The following is a 15060-nucleotide window of genomic DNA, read 5'->3' on the forward strand; positions in this document are numbered from 1 at the left end:
CATACAACTGTGAACATCACATACAACTGTCAGGGCACACCTTTCATCTACTGCTATGAATCAGACTCTTATATGCCCTCAGATGCTCCTTCTAAAAATTATATATTTGTAATGAAATGAACACCTTTATAATACTGTACACATCATTAAATACATAAACTAAACCTATAACAATATTCTTCACTGCTAACTATATGAAGTCTATTTTGGTCTTCTGAAAAACAGGAAGGAGATCCTATTTTTGAACCTCTGCTATATTTTTTAAAGGCCAGTACTGCAACTTTTAATGCTTAGAAGTTGTATTTTTCTTGAGTACTGTGGGACCTGACATGGAACACAAAGTCATTCTACATACACAACCGAGCAATGTTTCCTTGTTTATTCTTTTTTCGAAATGATGCAACACATTCAGTGGATGGGAACAGCAGGACTTCTATACAGTGCCAGAAAGTTTGATGACTGGTGAGGATGTGGCCAAGATGGTGAACAGTTAACAGCACTGTTTTTTTAGTTCTGTTTCTTAACATCTCTGACAGGCTTTTTACTAAAAATCTCAAACAGAACGTTTCAAAATTTGATGGATTTATAGTTGAACATCTGCTGAATGATTTACTACAAAAAAAAGTTTGAAACTCTGCCTTTTCCTGTCAAGAAAACTAGAAATAACTGTCTCAGAATAAGCCACTCTAAGCCCAGTGTACAGGACAGTACTATGGAAAGAAAAGATATACAGCCTATACTAAGTAACATCAGTGAGTTGCCTGTAAAGACAGATAAATTAGAAAACAAAAGGGGCAATTTTAAAGAGTAATGTAAAATGCAAGATGAAGTGCTAAGTCTTAAACAACAATCACAAATTTTGAGTACAGAAGAGGCAATGTCTGATTTTGACAGAAAACTACTTGAAAATGAGAATAAAACTGAATTTCTTCTGAAACAAAACAACTTACTCCGGGAAAAACAGAAAGTACAGTTGTGTACACTTACCATAAATGTAGATGTTCGAGTGTATTCACTCTTGCAGTCATTACATTTGGGTTATCCTGCTGGCAGGTTGCCCTCAGTCGGCCTGAATTCCAAAGTCTTGGGTCCTGCGTCAGCTGTCATCACCCCTTCCCTGACATCAGGTCGTCAGGGGTATAAAAGAAACAGCCGACAACATTTTTTTTTTTTAGTTTTTCTTGCCCCAGATGTCAGGTGCCCCCAAAATGGGTAGTCAAAATTTATATCTATATATAAAGTAACATGCAGCAATACAAACTTTACCTTCATCCACAAGCAAATACACCACATAGGTTGTATAAATCAGAGAAGGAAAGAGAGGTTCCATCAGAAGAAAAGGGGGGATGGCGGGTGGGTAACCTGGACTGCAACAGTGAATACACTCAAACATCTACATTTATGGTAAGTATACACAACTGTACTATGTTCTTTGTGTTTCACTGTTGCAGTCATTACATTTGGGTAGATTCCCAAAGCTATGTTTGGGAGGCTGGAGCTAAACAGCATTAGGAGCGGCTATGAGACCCTGCAGAACTGCAGTGGCAAAGCCTGCCCTGGATTTGCAGTAGAGTGGCAGATGATAGTGCTTTGTAAAGGTGTGCACTGAACTCCAAGTAGCTGCCTCTAAAATTTCCTTGGTTGGTACTCCCCTGAGAAAGGCTGCAGAAGTGGTTGCAGCTCTGGTGGAATGTGGCCTAATGCCCTTAGGCACTGGCTTGCCATGGAATAAGTAGCAGAAATGAATGCAGTGGCCTATCCACTTTGAAATAGTCTACTTTGAGATAGTCTGCTTTGAGATGGCCTTTCCTTGTGACCCTGCAGCATATGCCATTAGTAATTGCTCTGTCTTTCTGAAAACTTTGGTTCTGTCCAAGTAGAATCTAAGCTGTCGGTGTATGTCCAAAGAATGCAGAATTCCTTCCCCCTTGTTCTGTGGATTTGGATAAAAGGTTGGCAGATGAATGGTTTGGTTGAGAGCCACATTGGACACCACTTTAGGCATAAATGTTGGGTTTGTCCTCAGGGAGACCCTGTCCGGATAAAAAAAGATAAAAGGTTCCACAGCCATGAGTGCCTGTAGCTCTGAAACTCGCCTTGCAGAAGTTATTGCTAGGAGCAGAGCTGTTTTCCACGATAAAAACTTTATTATCAGCAGTAGCAGCTGGCTCAAAATGAGGCAGGGTGAGTTTTTCCAAGACATAGTTGAGGTCCCATGCAAGCATTGGTGATCTCTTTGGAGGCCTTAAATTTTTGGCTCCTCTGAGGTACTGTTTTAATAAGGGATGAGAAAAGATTAGTGGCTCTGCATTGTAATGAGCTGAAATGGCAGAGGCATGAATTTTAATAGATGAAAAAGATAGGCCTTTGTCCAGCATCTCAGTTATGTATTGTAAAATCTGAGGAATATTTGGCACAGCTGTATCTGTTCCTTTTGCCTGGTTCCAAGCACAGAATCTCTTCCATTTTCCAGCATAAGATTTTCTAGTACTAGGCCTTCCGACTTCCAAAATGACATCCATCACAGCTTTGCTGAAAGGTGTGTTTTCTATGACTACATTATCCGCCATGCTGTTAGGTTTAAAGTCCTGAGCTGGCTGTGCAGGATCTCATTGATTTGCTGGGATAGTAGATGCGGTACTTGAGGTAGGGTCCAAGCTGGGCATTGAGACAAGCTCCTTAAAATTGGGTACTAGTGCTGGCGGTGCCAGTCTGGTGCAATCAGTATCATCTTTGGCTTCTCCTGTCTGACCTTTACGAGTACCTTGGGGAGGAGAGGCAGAGGGGGAAATGCATATACTGATAGGTTTTTCCAGCTGAAGGATAGGGTGTCAACTTTCCATGCTTGTCTGTGATAAATCCTTGTGCAGAATCTCTTTAGTTGGTAGTTGTGAGGGGAGGCAAATAGATCTATGCCCAGGCATCCCCATTTCCTTGTTATCAAGCTGAAGACTTGTGGATCCAGCTGCCACTCGTGGGGATCCATGAGGTTTCTACTTAGTTCGACTGCCAGAGTATTTTTCCTTCCTGGCAGGAATTGTGCCTGCAGATGTACTTGGTAAGTAAATGCTGTGTCCCACAAAGTCATGGCTAGTCTGTAAAGTGGGTAAGAATGTGTGCCCCCTGCTTGTTTATATACCACATGACCGTGGTGTTGTCTGTCTTTATCAGTAGTTGTCCTGGTTGAAGTAGGTCCTTGAATGCTGTCAGGGCATTTTGAACAGCTAGCATCTCTTTTTGATTGATATGTAGATGCATTTGGTTTGAGGTCCATGTTCCCTGAATGCATCTTCCTGCCATGTGGCCCCCCCCAGGCATAATCTGACACATCCGTTGTTAGTGTTTGCCTGGCTAGAGGTAATGTGAACGGCTGTCCCTTGTTTTGGTGACAAGCCTTTGCCCACCATCGATACTCCTGTTGCATGCAGGGGAATGAGAGGAATTATAGTTTCCAGGCTGTGGCAATGTTGAGTCCAAACACTTTTTAGGTACCATTGAAGTTTCCTCATATGCAGTCTTGCATATGTAATTAGTAGGATGCAAGATGCCATGAAGCCCAAATCCTGCAGAATATTTCTTGCAGATAACTGGGCCTTTGTTGCTAACATTTTGAAGTAGATAATCAGTTGCCTTTGTTTGTCTGGTGTGAGATAAGCCATCTGGGCAGTTGTATTTAAGCTTGCACCCAGGAATATTATCTCTTGAGAGGGTACTAGTTTTGATTTCTTTTCGTTGACTGTGTACCCTAGGCATGTTAGAAGTTTTTTCACAAATGCCAGATGCTGTAGGATGATGTCCTTGTTCTCTGCTTGAATTAGACAGTCGTCCAAGTAAGGATATATTTGTATTCCTCTTTGTCTGCAGAATGCAATTACTGGTGCCAGGCACTTTGTAAAGACCCTGGGTGCAGTAGATAAGCCAAAGGCAGTGCAGAGAATTGGTAGTGCATTGAACCAGCCTTGAATCTGAGGTATCTTCTCAATATTTGTCTGATTGGGACATGCAACTATGCCTCTTTTAGGTCTAAAGTTACAAGCCAAGCGTCCTTGGCCAGCATGGGCAGTAGCTGCTGCAAAGTCAACATTTTGAATTTTGGTATATCCAGGAATGTATTCAGAATAGAAAAGTCCAGTATTGGCCTCCGGGCCTTGTCCTTTCTGGGTACCAAGAACAGACGAGTAAAATCCTTGTCCCCGCTCTTGCTCTGGCACTTGTTCAATGGCCCTCATGTCCATGAGGGATGAGACTTGTTTTTGTGCCTCTATCCATTGATTTTTTGGCAGATCTGGCCAGCCATTTGCGTTTGGCAGGGAATGGAAATGGAACTTGTACCTTTGTGATACAATATTTAGAACCCACTTGTCCTGGGTTATAATGTGCCAATTTTGAGAAAAAAATGCAAATTTTTCCCCTAAAGGTGCTGCCAGGAAATAAGTGCTTGGTGCAGGCAGGGGGAAGTCATTGGGACTGTTTCCTGTAAGGTTGTGATTTGTCTTATCCACTTTTGGAGGTAGAAGCATCCCATTGCTTTGACCTGTATGAACCTTGCGCCTGGGATCTGCCTCTAGGGTGCCTGGGTCTGCCCCTTTGAGGTCTGTCTGACACAGGAAAGGACCAGTTCTTTGTTGGCCAGTATCTACTAAACCTATGTGGCTGTACTTGTAAGAAATCTTTGACCGTTTGCATAGATTTAGCCTTGCCCTCAATTTTCTTTAACACCAAACAAAGAATCATGCTGTAAAGGTGCATCTAATAATTTAACTTTAACATGATAGCAGATTTTGTTCCTTTAACCAAGCATGCCTTCTAATTTCAGAACCTGTAACTGCGCCCTTGCAGGATGTCTCTAAAGAATCAAAACCACATTGCAAAGTATGCTTTCCAACTTGTTCAGCTGCATGAAAAATATCCTGTGTTTCCTTGTTTTCTGCACATTCAGAGTTTAACAACATTTTCTGTTTAAGCAATGCCAAGACATGTTGCTGATATTTGAGCATATGAAACTGACAGTTTAAGGCCCTTATTGCCAAGGTAGCAGATGTGTAAACCTTTTTTCCCCATCTATCCAGTGCCCTAAAATCCCTGTCAGAAGGGGTAGGGTTTTTTGCAGCGGAAGCCTTAACTCCCTTGGGACCCTGAGAAATAGTTTCTGGGTCTGCAGCAGGGTTTTTAAAAATGAATTTATGTGAGTCAGGAACCATGTAATATCGGTCAGGCTTAACAGGAGCTGGAGGTAAGGAGTCAGGGGTAAGACTGGACTCCAAAAACACATCATCCACAATGTCTAACACAGGAGGGATGGCTAGTGGCTTTTGCTGAGGTAGTAACAGGAAATCCCTGAGCCTCTTTTTAGACTCTGAAAAATCTTGGCTCTCCCAGTGAAAATGCTCCCTCATGGTATGTAAGGTTTCCCCAAAAGAGTAGACCTCAGGAGGAGAAGCTGAAGGTATGGATTCTTCAGCATCAGAATTCTCATTGGGGGGGGAAAGAATATTCCCGATCAGAAGAGGAATCAGAAGAAATGGAATCCTGATCTGAAGATTCATAGTCAATCTCTTGCCTAGGCCTCTTATCAGGAGGGGGATGGGAACCCCTGATCAAGGTAATCAAGTCTTTGGCCATTTTGAGCATTTGTTTTTTGGGCATGGAGGCCTGTACACGTGGCTCTTGAGGTTGCTTCTTTGCCTTTGAAGTCGGTTTAATGTATAGATGTTTGGGTCTGAATACACCCTCAGAAGCCGGTGCCTGCTCAGCGGCTCCGGACCCATCTGAAGGATCAGCATCCGAGGCTCCAATACCTTGAGTTTCCAGCAGCATGGGCGACTCCATGTGGGAGTCGCTAGCGGCCTGCGACTCTAAAATAGCGGTCGTCAGGGGCTGCAAAAGAGCCTCACTGAGAACCAGCGAACCGGCGACTGGCTTAGGAGAAGCTTCGTCATCGGTTTTGGGACTCGGCTGTCTTTCTTTTTCTTTGCGTTTTTTGTGAACTCCGGTAGTCGGATGGCTTTCCTACGACATTTCTGGATAAGTAAATCTGCGTCCAAAGTAGTTTAAAGCAAAATCATACCGACGCTTAATAATGCATTGGTTAAATCTAGTACAAAACCGACAACCCAGAAAATTATGATCAGGGCCTAGGCAAGGAATACAGTAAGAATGAAAGTCCTTATGAGGTATTTGCTTCCCACAAGAAATACAATTATTAACTTTTTCTGACCGGCTCTGGAGCAAGAAAAAAGTTTCCCCAATGGGGTACTTAGCTTTATAGAAGACTTTGGATCTGAAATTCGAACTCGAAAATCTCAGGAGTCAGACGACTGGCACTTGCGAATTGCTTCTGCTTCAGGCACCGCGCGACAAGAAAGACTAAAAATAATGGCATTGGCTGTTTCTTTTATACCTCTGACGACCTGACGTCAGGGAAGGGGCGACGACAGCCGACGCAGGACCCAAGACTTTGAAATTCAGGCTGACTGAGGGCAACCTGCCAGCAGGATTACCCAAATGTAATGATTGCAACAGTGAAACACGAAGAACATCAGATCTAGAAGGAACAACATCAGGATTTACAGGATTCCTAGAAAAGAAGAGGGAGACAATATGATACAATTCCTTAATATCTGACTGCCTAAAACTTTGAACCTGCCTGAAGCTTTTTCCTTTGGCATCGAAAGGGCATATAGGTAACTTTCTAACTTATCTTTTTTTTTTTTTAAACACCTTCATCAAAGTCAGTGATCGTAAGATTTTTCTCAAGTCAAGATAAGGATTTAGCCTTAAAAGCTGCATGAACCAACTATCCAGTTAAACAATAAGATTTGACAATGACTATTCAGCATTAGTGATGGCAAAAATAAAAATGTGTGCCACTTGTTGAAAGCTTAAAGAAATCTTGTTTCCAGCAGATTTTTAACACCTTCAAAGATGCAAAGGACTTTATACAGAAAAATAAAATCCTAGAAAAAAAAAGACACTGGAATCTATCAATGTCTTTTAATAGAAACGTAACAATAGATGGTTGATTAATAAAATACAAAAACAGTAAAAAATGAAGGACAAATGAAAACCAATGTATTTCATGGTTATGAATTCTTATTAATTTAAAGAAGTGCTTGAATACTTATGAATAGATGCTGAACACTGCTTTTCACAAGTTTTTTTTTTCCTTACTTCAGATGGTTACTAGTTCCCTCAAAATGTTGTTTGCTTCTATTAGCTACATATGAAATTAAAGCCACTTATTTTCATTTAGAATTTAAAAGCTTAAACTATTTATTTTATTAAAAGTTACTCATTATTATGATGAAACTTGGGTGGCACACTTTCTGATATCCTGGCATAGTTGAGTAGTGTACTATTAAATATATACAAGATGCAACAAATGACACTACAGAGGCAAATTAAGTTACATTCTCGATTCTTAAAATGGTCCAGTAGTGTGCTACTGATAGTGTACTTTACATGCAATAACACCCAGGAAAGACATGCTGCTATAAACAAAGTACAAAACATATAGCCTTTTACATATATAAACATTACTATTGGAACGCTATCAAATAATCCGAGTAACATTCACACTTTTAATCCTGGATCACACAACTGTCATTATTTTAATGCAAGTTTACATGTTGTCTCCTTTAAAATGACAAGTCTGCTTTAGATTAAACAGCTCATACAAATAGTGCTTGCTGAATCACTAAATGTTACTTCTTTGAGTGCAATGGCTTTTTGGTGGTTGAGATACTTTGGGGGGGGGGTGTTCTTTGGTGGTTTGAGGGACTGGTGTGTGGTGTGGAGGTGGCTTAGATTCAGTTGTGCACAATTTTGTGCGAGTAGTGACTAATAAACTGTTCATTTGTAAGTCCCCTTCATGAGGACCAGCTTAAAACAGTTTAATTCGAGTCATGAGCACTTTTATGATGCTGCTGGAGTTCTGAAAATTCTAATAACTGTTCAGGCTACTTCTTCCTGTCTAAAAGTAAACAATCATAATATTTTGACTCATATGCTAAAATGTCAAGGAATACAAATTAGATAACCAAAAGATGGTGAACTGCATTCTAAATCACTGTTAGTTACTAAAATGTGAACGCTTATAGTATAGCAAAAGGATAGTTTATATATTAGCCTATAGAATGACACTTATAACAAAGCTTAGTTATCTCAGAACAATTATGAAAAATGTGAATCTTAAAAGGGAAGATTTTTCAGATCTTTGTTCAGTTACTATTAGTCATAACATTTAAGAAAAATAGAGCTGATTCTAACAGTAGAACTAGATTAAAGAGCATCAAATATATAGGGGGAAATATGTTTTGTTCTATAATACTCTATACTAGGATTACAGCTAAAATATAAAAATATAGTAATAGTACAAGCCTATGGTATACAAACAGAAATAGAGAGAGATCAGAATAAGTAAATATGTATATAGTTAAATAATATAACAATATCTACAAGGGTGGGAAGTTGGCATAGTGGTTTTGGTGATCACCTTATAAGCACTAGGTGCAGGGTTTAATTCTCACATGGGATAGTTCCCTGGGCTTACAATGGCCCAAAAGAAAACAGCTAGCCTGGTACCGATGTATTAACTTATACTTCTTTAAACAACTTTATGCATAGTAAATACAACAGAACAGATAAAATCATCTAGTCTAGAAATTAATTAATATGAAAATAACAACCGACTTCATCCCTACAGTAGACCAGGGAGATGATGCAAGGTACAGGGAAAGATGATTGTAGAGATATTCAGTTTGGTCAACTTATAATAAAGATTCTGAACACCTGTTTAATTTTTGTTACTCATAATAATTCACTTACAGTTTTTTTTTTAAGATGAGGCATACTAAAAGTATCAGACATTAACATGAATTAGAGCCACGAGCTAAGCACCGTTAGTCTAAAGGAGAGTTTGAGAGGTAGTTTGTCCACCTTTTTGAACAAACTAGATATACATTATTCCATGGTAAAATGTTTTAGGGTCATTTCATTAGCTATTTTTTTTTTTATTTGGTTCAAAAGTTTTGCTCATAGTTGAAAATTTCATATGGTTATATATAAACTATATATTATACAATTCCTCCCCTAAAACGTGCATGCTGATTGGCCAGCCCAACCAGCATGCCCATTGTAAATCCCTCAATATACTAACGGAAAAAGGTCCGGTCGCCCGGACTTTTTCTGTACGTATAAAACACTGTCTCGCTATGTTAAAAGCGAGACAGTTTTTTAAAAAAAAAGCAACGGAGATCGCAAGATCTCTGTTGCTTTTTACTGTTTCGCTATGTTAAATGGGTTTAACATAGCGAGACAGCTTTACAATAAGCAACGGAGATCTCCGTTGCTTATTTTAAAGCTGTCTCGCTATGTTAAACCCATTTAACATAGCGAACAGTAAAAGCAACAGAGATCTTGCGTTCTCCGTTGCTTTTGCCCACAGCTCTGATGTACTGCGTAGGCATGCGCAGTACATCAGAACTGCCGCAGAATACCAGACAGCTGCGGAAGGGCAGTAAAGAGGCATTATACAATGCCATTATTTAAGAAAAGTAATTATTTTTTCTTAAATAATGTCATTATATAGTAATAACCACTTCTGGTGGTAATGCTGGATTTACCCACGGGTGGCTTTGTGTGGTCCCTCGGGCGCACACCAACCGTGGGTAAATCCAGCATTACCCACACCCAGGCGTGGGTTATTGCTATAATAAGTCCTGTACGTAAATGTGATTTCATCATACGTGTGTTTTTTCTCTCATATAATTGTCTGACTTTAAATGTATATCTATTAATATTAATGGACTGAATAATCCAGTAAAGAGGGGGGGGGGAGTCTGTTCAAATACTTGCAATTACATAAAGCTCAAATAGCATTTCTACAGGAGACACATTTATTTAATGAAGATGTAAACTTTAATTAAATAATTAGTTGGTCTTAGCAGGTTTTGCTTTCAAGCTAAAAGAAGATGCACCCTCATTTTATGGAAGAACTCACCAGCAATGCCTAAAGTAATATATACCTATATTGATAGAAACTGAATGTTAAGCAGTGTTATAATTTAGTGGAACAGAAAACTATAATGCACACACACACACACACACACACACACAGGTTGGTACTAGGGCTATCAGCCCTAAGGCCTATACAAGCCTAGCCATAACAATTCCCTGGCTATTTCTTCCCACACTATTTACTTCTCTGGACCCCTGTCTAGCAGGGCAACTGACATGATCCCCGGGGTGAATTTCTTTTCTCCCATCCAATCATCAAGGTTCCTTTTGAAGAGGGCCAGAGAGGCACTCTGCTTGACATGTATGGGCAATCTATTCCAGAGTCTGGGGAGTCTCTGGGTCAAGAACCTATCCCTCCAGCATGTTTTGTTTATTGTGATGACAAGGTTTAGATCCCTGGAGCGTGTGGCTCTGAGGGATAGGGATTTCTTTAAGTGGAGCATGTCCAACAGCTCTGGGTTTGACATGGCCTTGTATGTTGAGCAGAGATCGCCTCTGAGTAGACTATATACTTGGAGTTTTTTAAGGCGGTCAGCATAGGGCATCTGCTTTAGGCCTGTGATTCTTTTAGTGAGGTATTTCTGCGGCCTTTCCAGTTGTTGTAGATGTCTTGAGAGGTACATACCAAACGGGGCGTTGTATTCTATAATGGGTCTAATGAGGGATGAGTACAGTGGGACAATGACCTCCTTTTTTCTGGATGAAAAGCCCTTAGTGATGAGGTGTGTCACATAGAAGGATTTCCTGACTGTTGTGGCGATGTGGTTATCGAAGGTGAGACCACTGTCCACCTGTGTCCCTAAGTCTCTTATCACACTTTCGGTGTTTAGTGTACTGCCACCTATATGGTAATTCACGGATACATGTTTTTTCCCAAAGTGGATAACTATACATTTCTTGGCATTGAGCTTGAGCCCATGGCTCTGGCACCAAGCATCTGTTTCTGTAAGGCCCTTTTGTAGAGTATCCACATCATTTGGGGATTCAATAATGGCTCCCAGTTTGCAGTCATCTGCGAACTTTGTTAGCCAGAGTCTCTTAGTGTTGGCCTGTACTTCAGAGAAGTAAATGCCAAACAAGAGCGGTCCCAGGACTGAACCCTGAGGAACTGCACTTGTCTGGGTCTGGATTTGGAGTAGGCTACTTTTACAGTGTGGGTTCTGTCAGTAAGCCAGTTAGCAACCCATTGGGTGATGTAGGGATTAATGCCCAGTTTAGTAAGTTTATCTATGATTCCAGAGTGGGGGGTGGTGTCAAAGGCCTTGGCAAGGTCTAGATAGGCTGTGTGGACCAACTTACCCTTGTCCATGGCTCTGGAGACTGATTCGAAGAAGTCAATCAGGTTCAGGAGACCAGATCGGCCCTTCACGAACCCAAACTGGGTGGGGTCCAGTGTTTGAAGGTTGCCAATGTCTTTGTTTTTAAGTTCCATGATAATACGCTCCATGGCCTTGCAGATAAGGCTTGTCAGACTGATGGGACGGTAGTTTCCGGGATCCAAGGTGGATCCCCTATTGTGGAGTGGGATAACTGTAGCTGTGCGCCACTCAGTGGGTACGAAGCCTGAGGTGAGGCTATGATTAAACATGACACTTAGGTGAGGTGCCAGTTCATTTTGTAGTTCATGTAGTACACAGCCCGGAATGTCATCTGGTCCCATGGATGCTGTATTCTTAGCTTTGGAGAGTGCAGTTTCTACCTGTGTGGCCGTGATTATTGGAATTTGGCAATCTTTTGGCATTGAGATGGGCCCTTTAGGAGGTGAGGGGGGGTGAAGTTGGCACTAAATCGATCTGCCAGGATATTGGCAATATCCTTGGGATCAGTATATTTAATGCCATTCTGTTGTAGCTCAGAGCAGATCTGAGCATTGCCATTTAGATTCTTGACATAACTATAGAATGCCTTGTGGTTGTCTTTGGAATCTTTAGCAATTTTATTTTCGTAACTAGCTTTTGAGGATTTTATGAGGGGTCTCAGCTTCTTACTGAGGCTGGTGAGGGAGTTTTTTGCATCCTGGGATTTTCCTCTTTTCTGCAACAGTTTCTTCCTTCTGTTGTATAGCTTGTTTATAGCAGGGGACCACCAGATTGGCTTCCTTTATTTGGAGAAGAGCATCTTGGTTCTATTTGGGATGGCACGATTCATGCACGAGTGGATGTGCTCGTACAGTGCCTTAGTGTAGGATTCTGCAGTCGAACTTCCAGATCCCGTATGCGTGGGTGTTGTGTAGTTTGTCACTTCTGACTTCAGTAGCATGAAGTTGGCTTTGGAGACAGTTTTTAAGGAGGTTTCCTTACTGGGGGTGGGGGTGGGATGTGGATGTCAAGGGTGATCTGCTTATGGTCAGACCTGACCAATGAGGGGGTGACCACTGGTGTGGAGCATCTATCTCCCATGTTGGTAATGACCAGGTCTAGGATATTGGACCCCCTGGTGGGACAATGGATTAGTTGATCAAGGGAGTTGGAATTTATGAATTCCAAGAACCCTTGGGAAAAGGAGTTGGTACCACAGTAGTTTTCCTAATTAATGGCAGGGTAGTTGAAATCACCCAGTATTAGGGTGTCTGGTTGTATCTTAATATTTTCCAGTATGTTTAGAAAGGTGTAGTGAGAATCTTGGGGCATGGTGGGGGATCTGTAGCAAGCTACAATTTGGAATGCAGTCTTACCTAGTGTTAGTTGCACCTGGGGAATTTCAGATGCATTGTGTTGGGCAACTAGCCTGGAGGTGTGAATATGAACACTCCTCCACCTTTAGTGTTTCGGTCTTGGTTTTGTGACCGAAAAGTGTGGTAAGAATTGTAGCCTGGTACTGCAGGGGTGTGCTCTGGAGCCTTGAACCAGGTCTCAGTTACTGCATAGATACTGACGTTCTCCATTTTTAGGAGTGTCTCGAGAGAGTGCATTTTGAGGTTTAGACTTTTAGCATTGAGTAGCATTACCTTCAGATTTTGCATGCTTGTATCTGTTACAGTGGTGGTTTTATCCTTTGAACCTTGCCTAAAAAAGGCACTATAGGGGTGGCAAGAGCTTTAGCCAGTAACCTGAATCCCAAGGGTGACAGGTACAGACCATCTCTGGCAAAGCATCGTGGTTTGTCGATCATGTCTTCCCAGGCAGACAAATACTGGATCCCCTTTGAATGACACCAGAAGCTTAGCCAATTGTTGACGTCAATCATTTTGTCCTTATACAGTGGTATCATTCTGGGCGAAGGCAGGATACTACTCAGGGCTAGGGTCATACCTGCCTGGGTCACATGATCCAAGAGCTCTTCCATGTCTCTTTTCATGTAGTCCAGGGAGGTACAATCTCAAGTCATTCACTCCAGCATGGACAATGACAGAGTCTTATTTGTACTTGTTGTGGAGTGACTTGAGTGCATGCGTTATGTGGCAGATCCTGGCACCCAACAGGCAGCTGACTGTAATTTTCTCCTTGTTCAGCCTGGTGAGTGGGACATCAGTGTGCCTGACTATAGAGTCAGCTATGACTAAAGTGTTGGGTACATTGGCTTGCCTTAGGGGCTGTTGTTGGGTGGCACACTGGTGCTGTGAGCTATGCGTCACTTTGGTTGTAACTGGTGTTTGTTTGCGTTTCAGCTTCGGAGGACCTTGTTGCTTGGGCAGGTTAATGTTAAGGGCCTCCACATATGTGGGTTTAGTGTTGCTGTGTGTGGGTGTTGATGGTGTGGGTTTTGAAGGGCTATGAGTTGATTGAGGTGTAATGCAGGTGTTAACCTTCTCCTCTTGACTGTCTAGCACAATCTTGGCCAGAGAAAGCTTTGCTTCCAGTTTGGCTATGTAAGTGCATCTCTCGCAGGTTGTAGTGTTGGGTGGTAGGAGGAGAGGATTGTCTGTGTACATGAGGCAGTAAATAACGTAGATAATGATGATATAGTTGAAACTTTTCTAAGGGGAAATATAAATAATAAACTAATAAGTGAACAAATAAAAAACTGATAGACCATTGACTTTAACAGAAATAAAAGATAAAATAAAACATTAAAACATTAAAAAGTAATAAAGCACCGGGCTTTGATGGTTTTTATATATATATATATATATATATATATATATATATATATATAGATATACACACACACACACACACACACACACACACACACACTATATAAAATACTACTGGATGATGCAGTTAAAATATTAGATAAGGTCTATAGAGAAATAAAAACAACTGTTGAAGTCCTCTCACCATGAACATATTCCCTTATATCACCTATTTTAAAACAAGATAACAATTCCTACAAAGTGTTCATCATACAGACCCATTTTACTTTTAAATGTCAACTATAAGATGTTCATGTCCATTTTAGCTAACAGAATTAATCTATTTATGCCTATACTCACTAACAATGATCAAACTGGGTTTATTTTTGACAAGTATAGGACAATATAATAAGAATACATACATTAATAAACGAAGCAAATAAAAGCAAAAAAGAACTTTCTATCATTAGTATCAATTTAGAAAAGGCTTTTGACTCAGTTAACTGGCAATACATGTGTAAAAACACTTAGTGTATAATTTTTCACCCCAGATAACTGCATTAAGTTCCAAGTTAACTCTTGTGCCTATTTCAAAATAGGTTATTTTCTAATTCCTTGAAATTACAAAAAGGAAAAAAACAAGGCTCTCCATTATCACCTTTACTTTGTGCATTAACTACAGAACCTTTGCTAATAGTGTTAGATCCAATAAGAACATTAATGGTATCAAAATGAAAACAATTCAAACTAAAGATTAAATTATTTGCTGATATTTTACTAAGAGGAAATATAGAAAATTCATTAGAACACATAATTAGTTCTATGAGTCAGATTGAAGAAATCTCGAACTTAAGATTTAATCATAATAAAACAAGTACATTATTAATTAACAAAAAATAAAAAAAAATCATACAAAAATATTCTACATTAAATTGGAACAACCACCAAACGAAATACCTTGGTATAACCATAATGTCAAACAGTAAATAAATGACACAAACTTCCAATAGGTTGTTGATAAAATTTTA

The 15060-nt window shown here is 40.4% G+C and overlaps 1 protein-coding gene across 1 annotated transcript in view; it reads right to left on the reverse strand.

The window, feature by feature from the left end:
* LOC122803464 (interferon alpha/beta receptor 1-like) overlaps positions 1-15060 on the reverse strand; it is a 591175-nt gene that overhangs the window by 513393 nt on the left and 62722 nt on the right. The window lies entirely within an intron of this gene.

Source organism: Protopterus annectens, chromosome 5.part1 (genome assembly GCF_019279795.1).
Source record: "Protopterus annectens isolate FY-2018-M chromosome 5.part1, PAN1.0, whole genome shotgun sequence".
Lineage (NCBI taxonomy): Eukaryota > Metazoa > Chordata > Ceratodontiformes > Protopteridae > Protopterus > Protopterus annectens.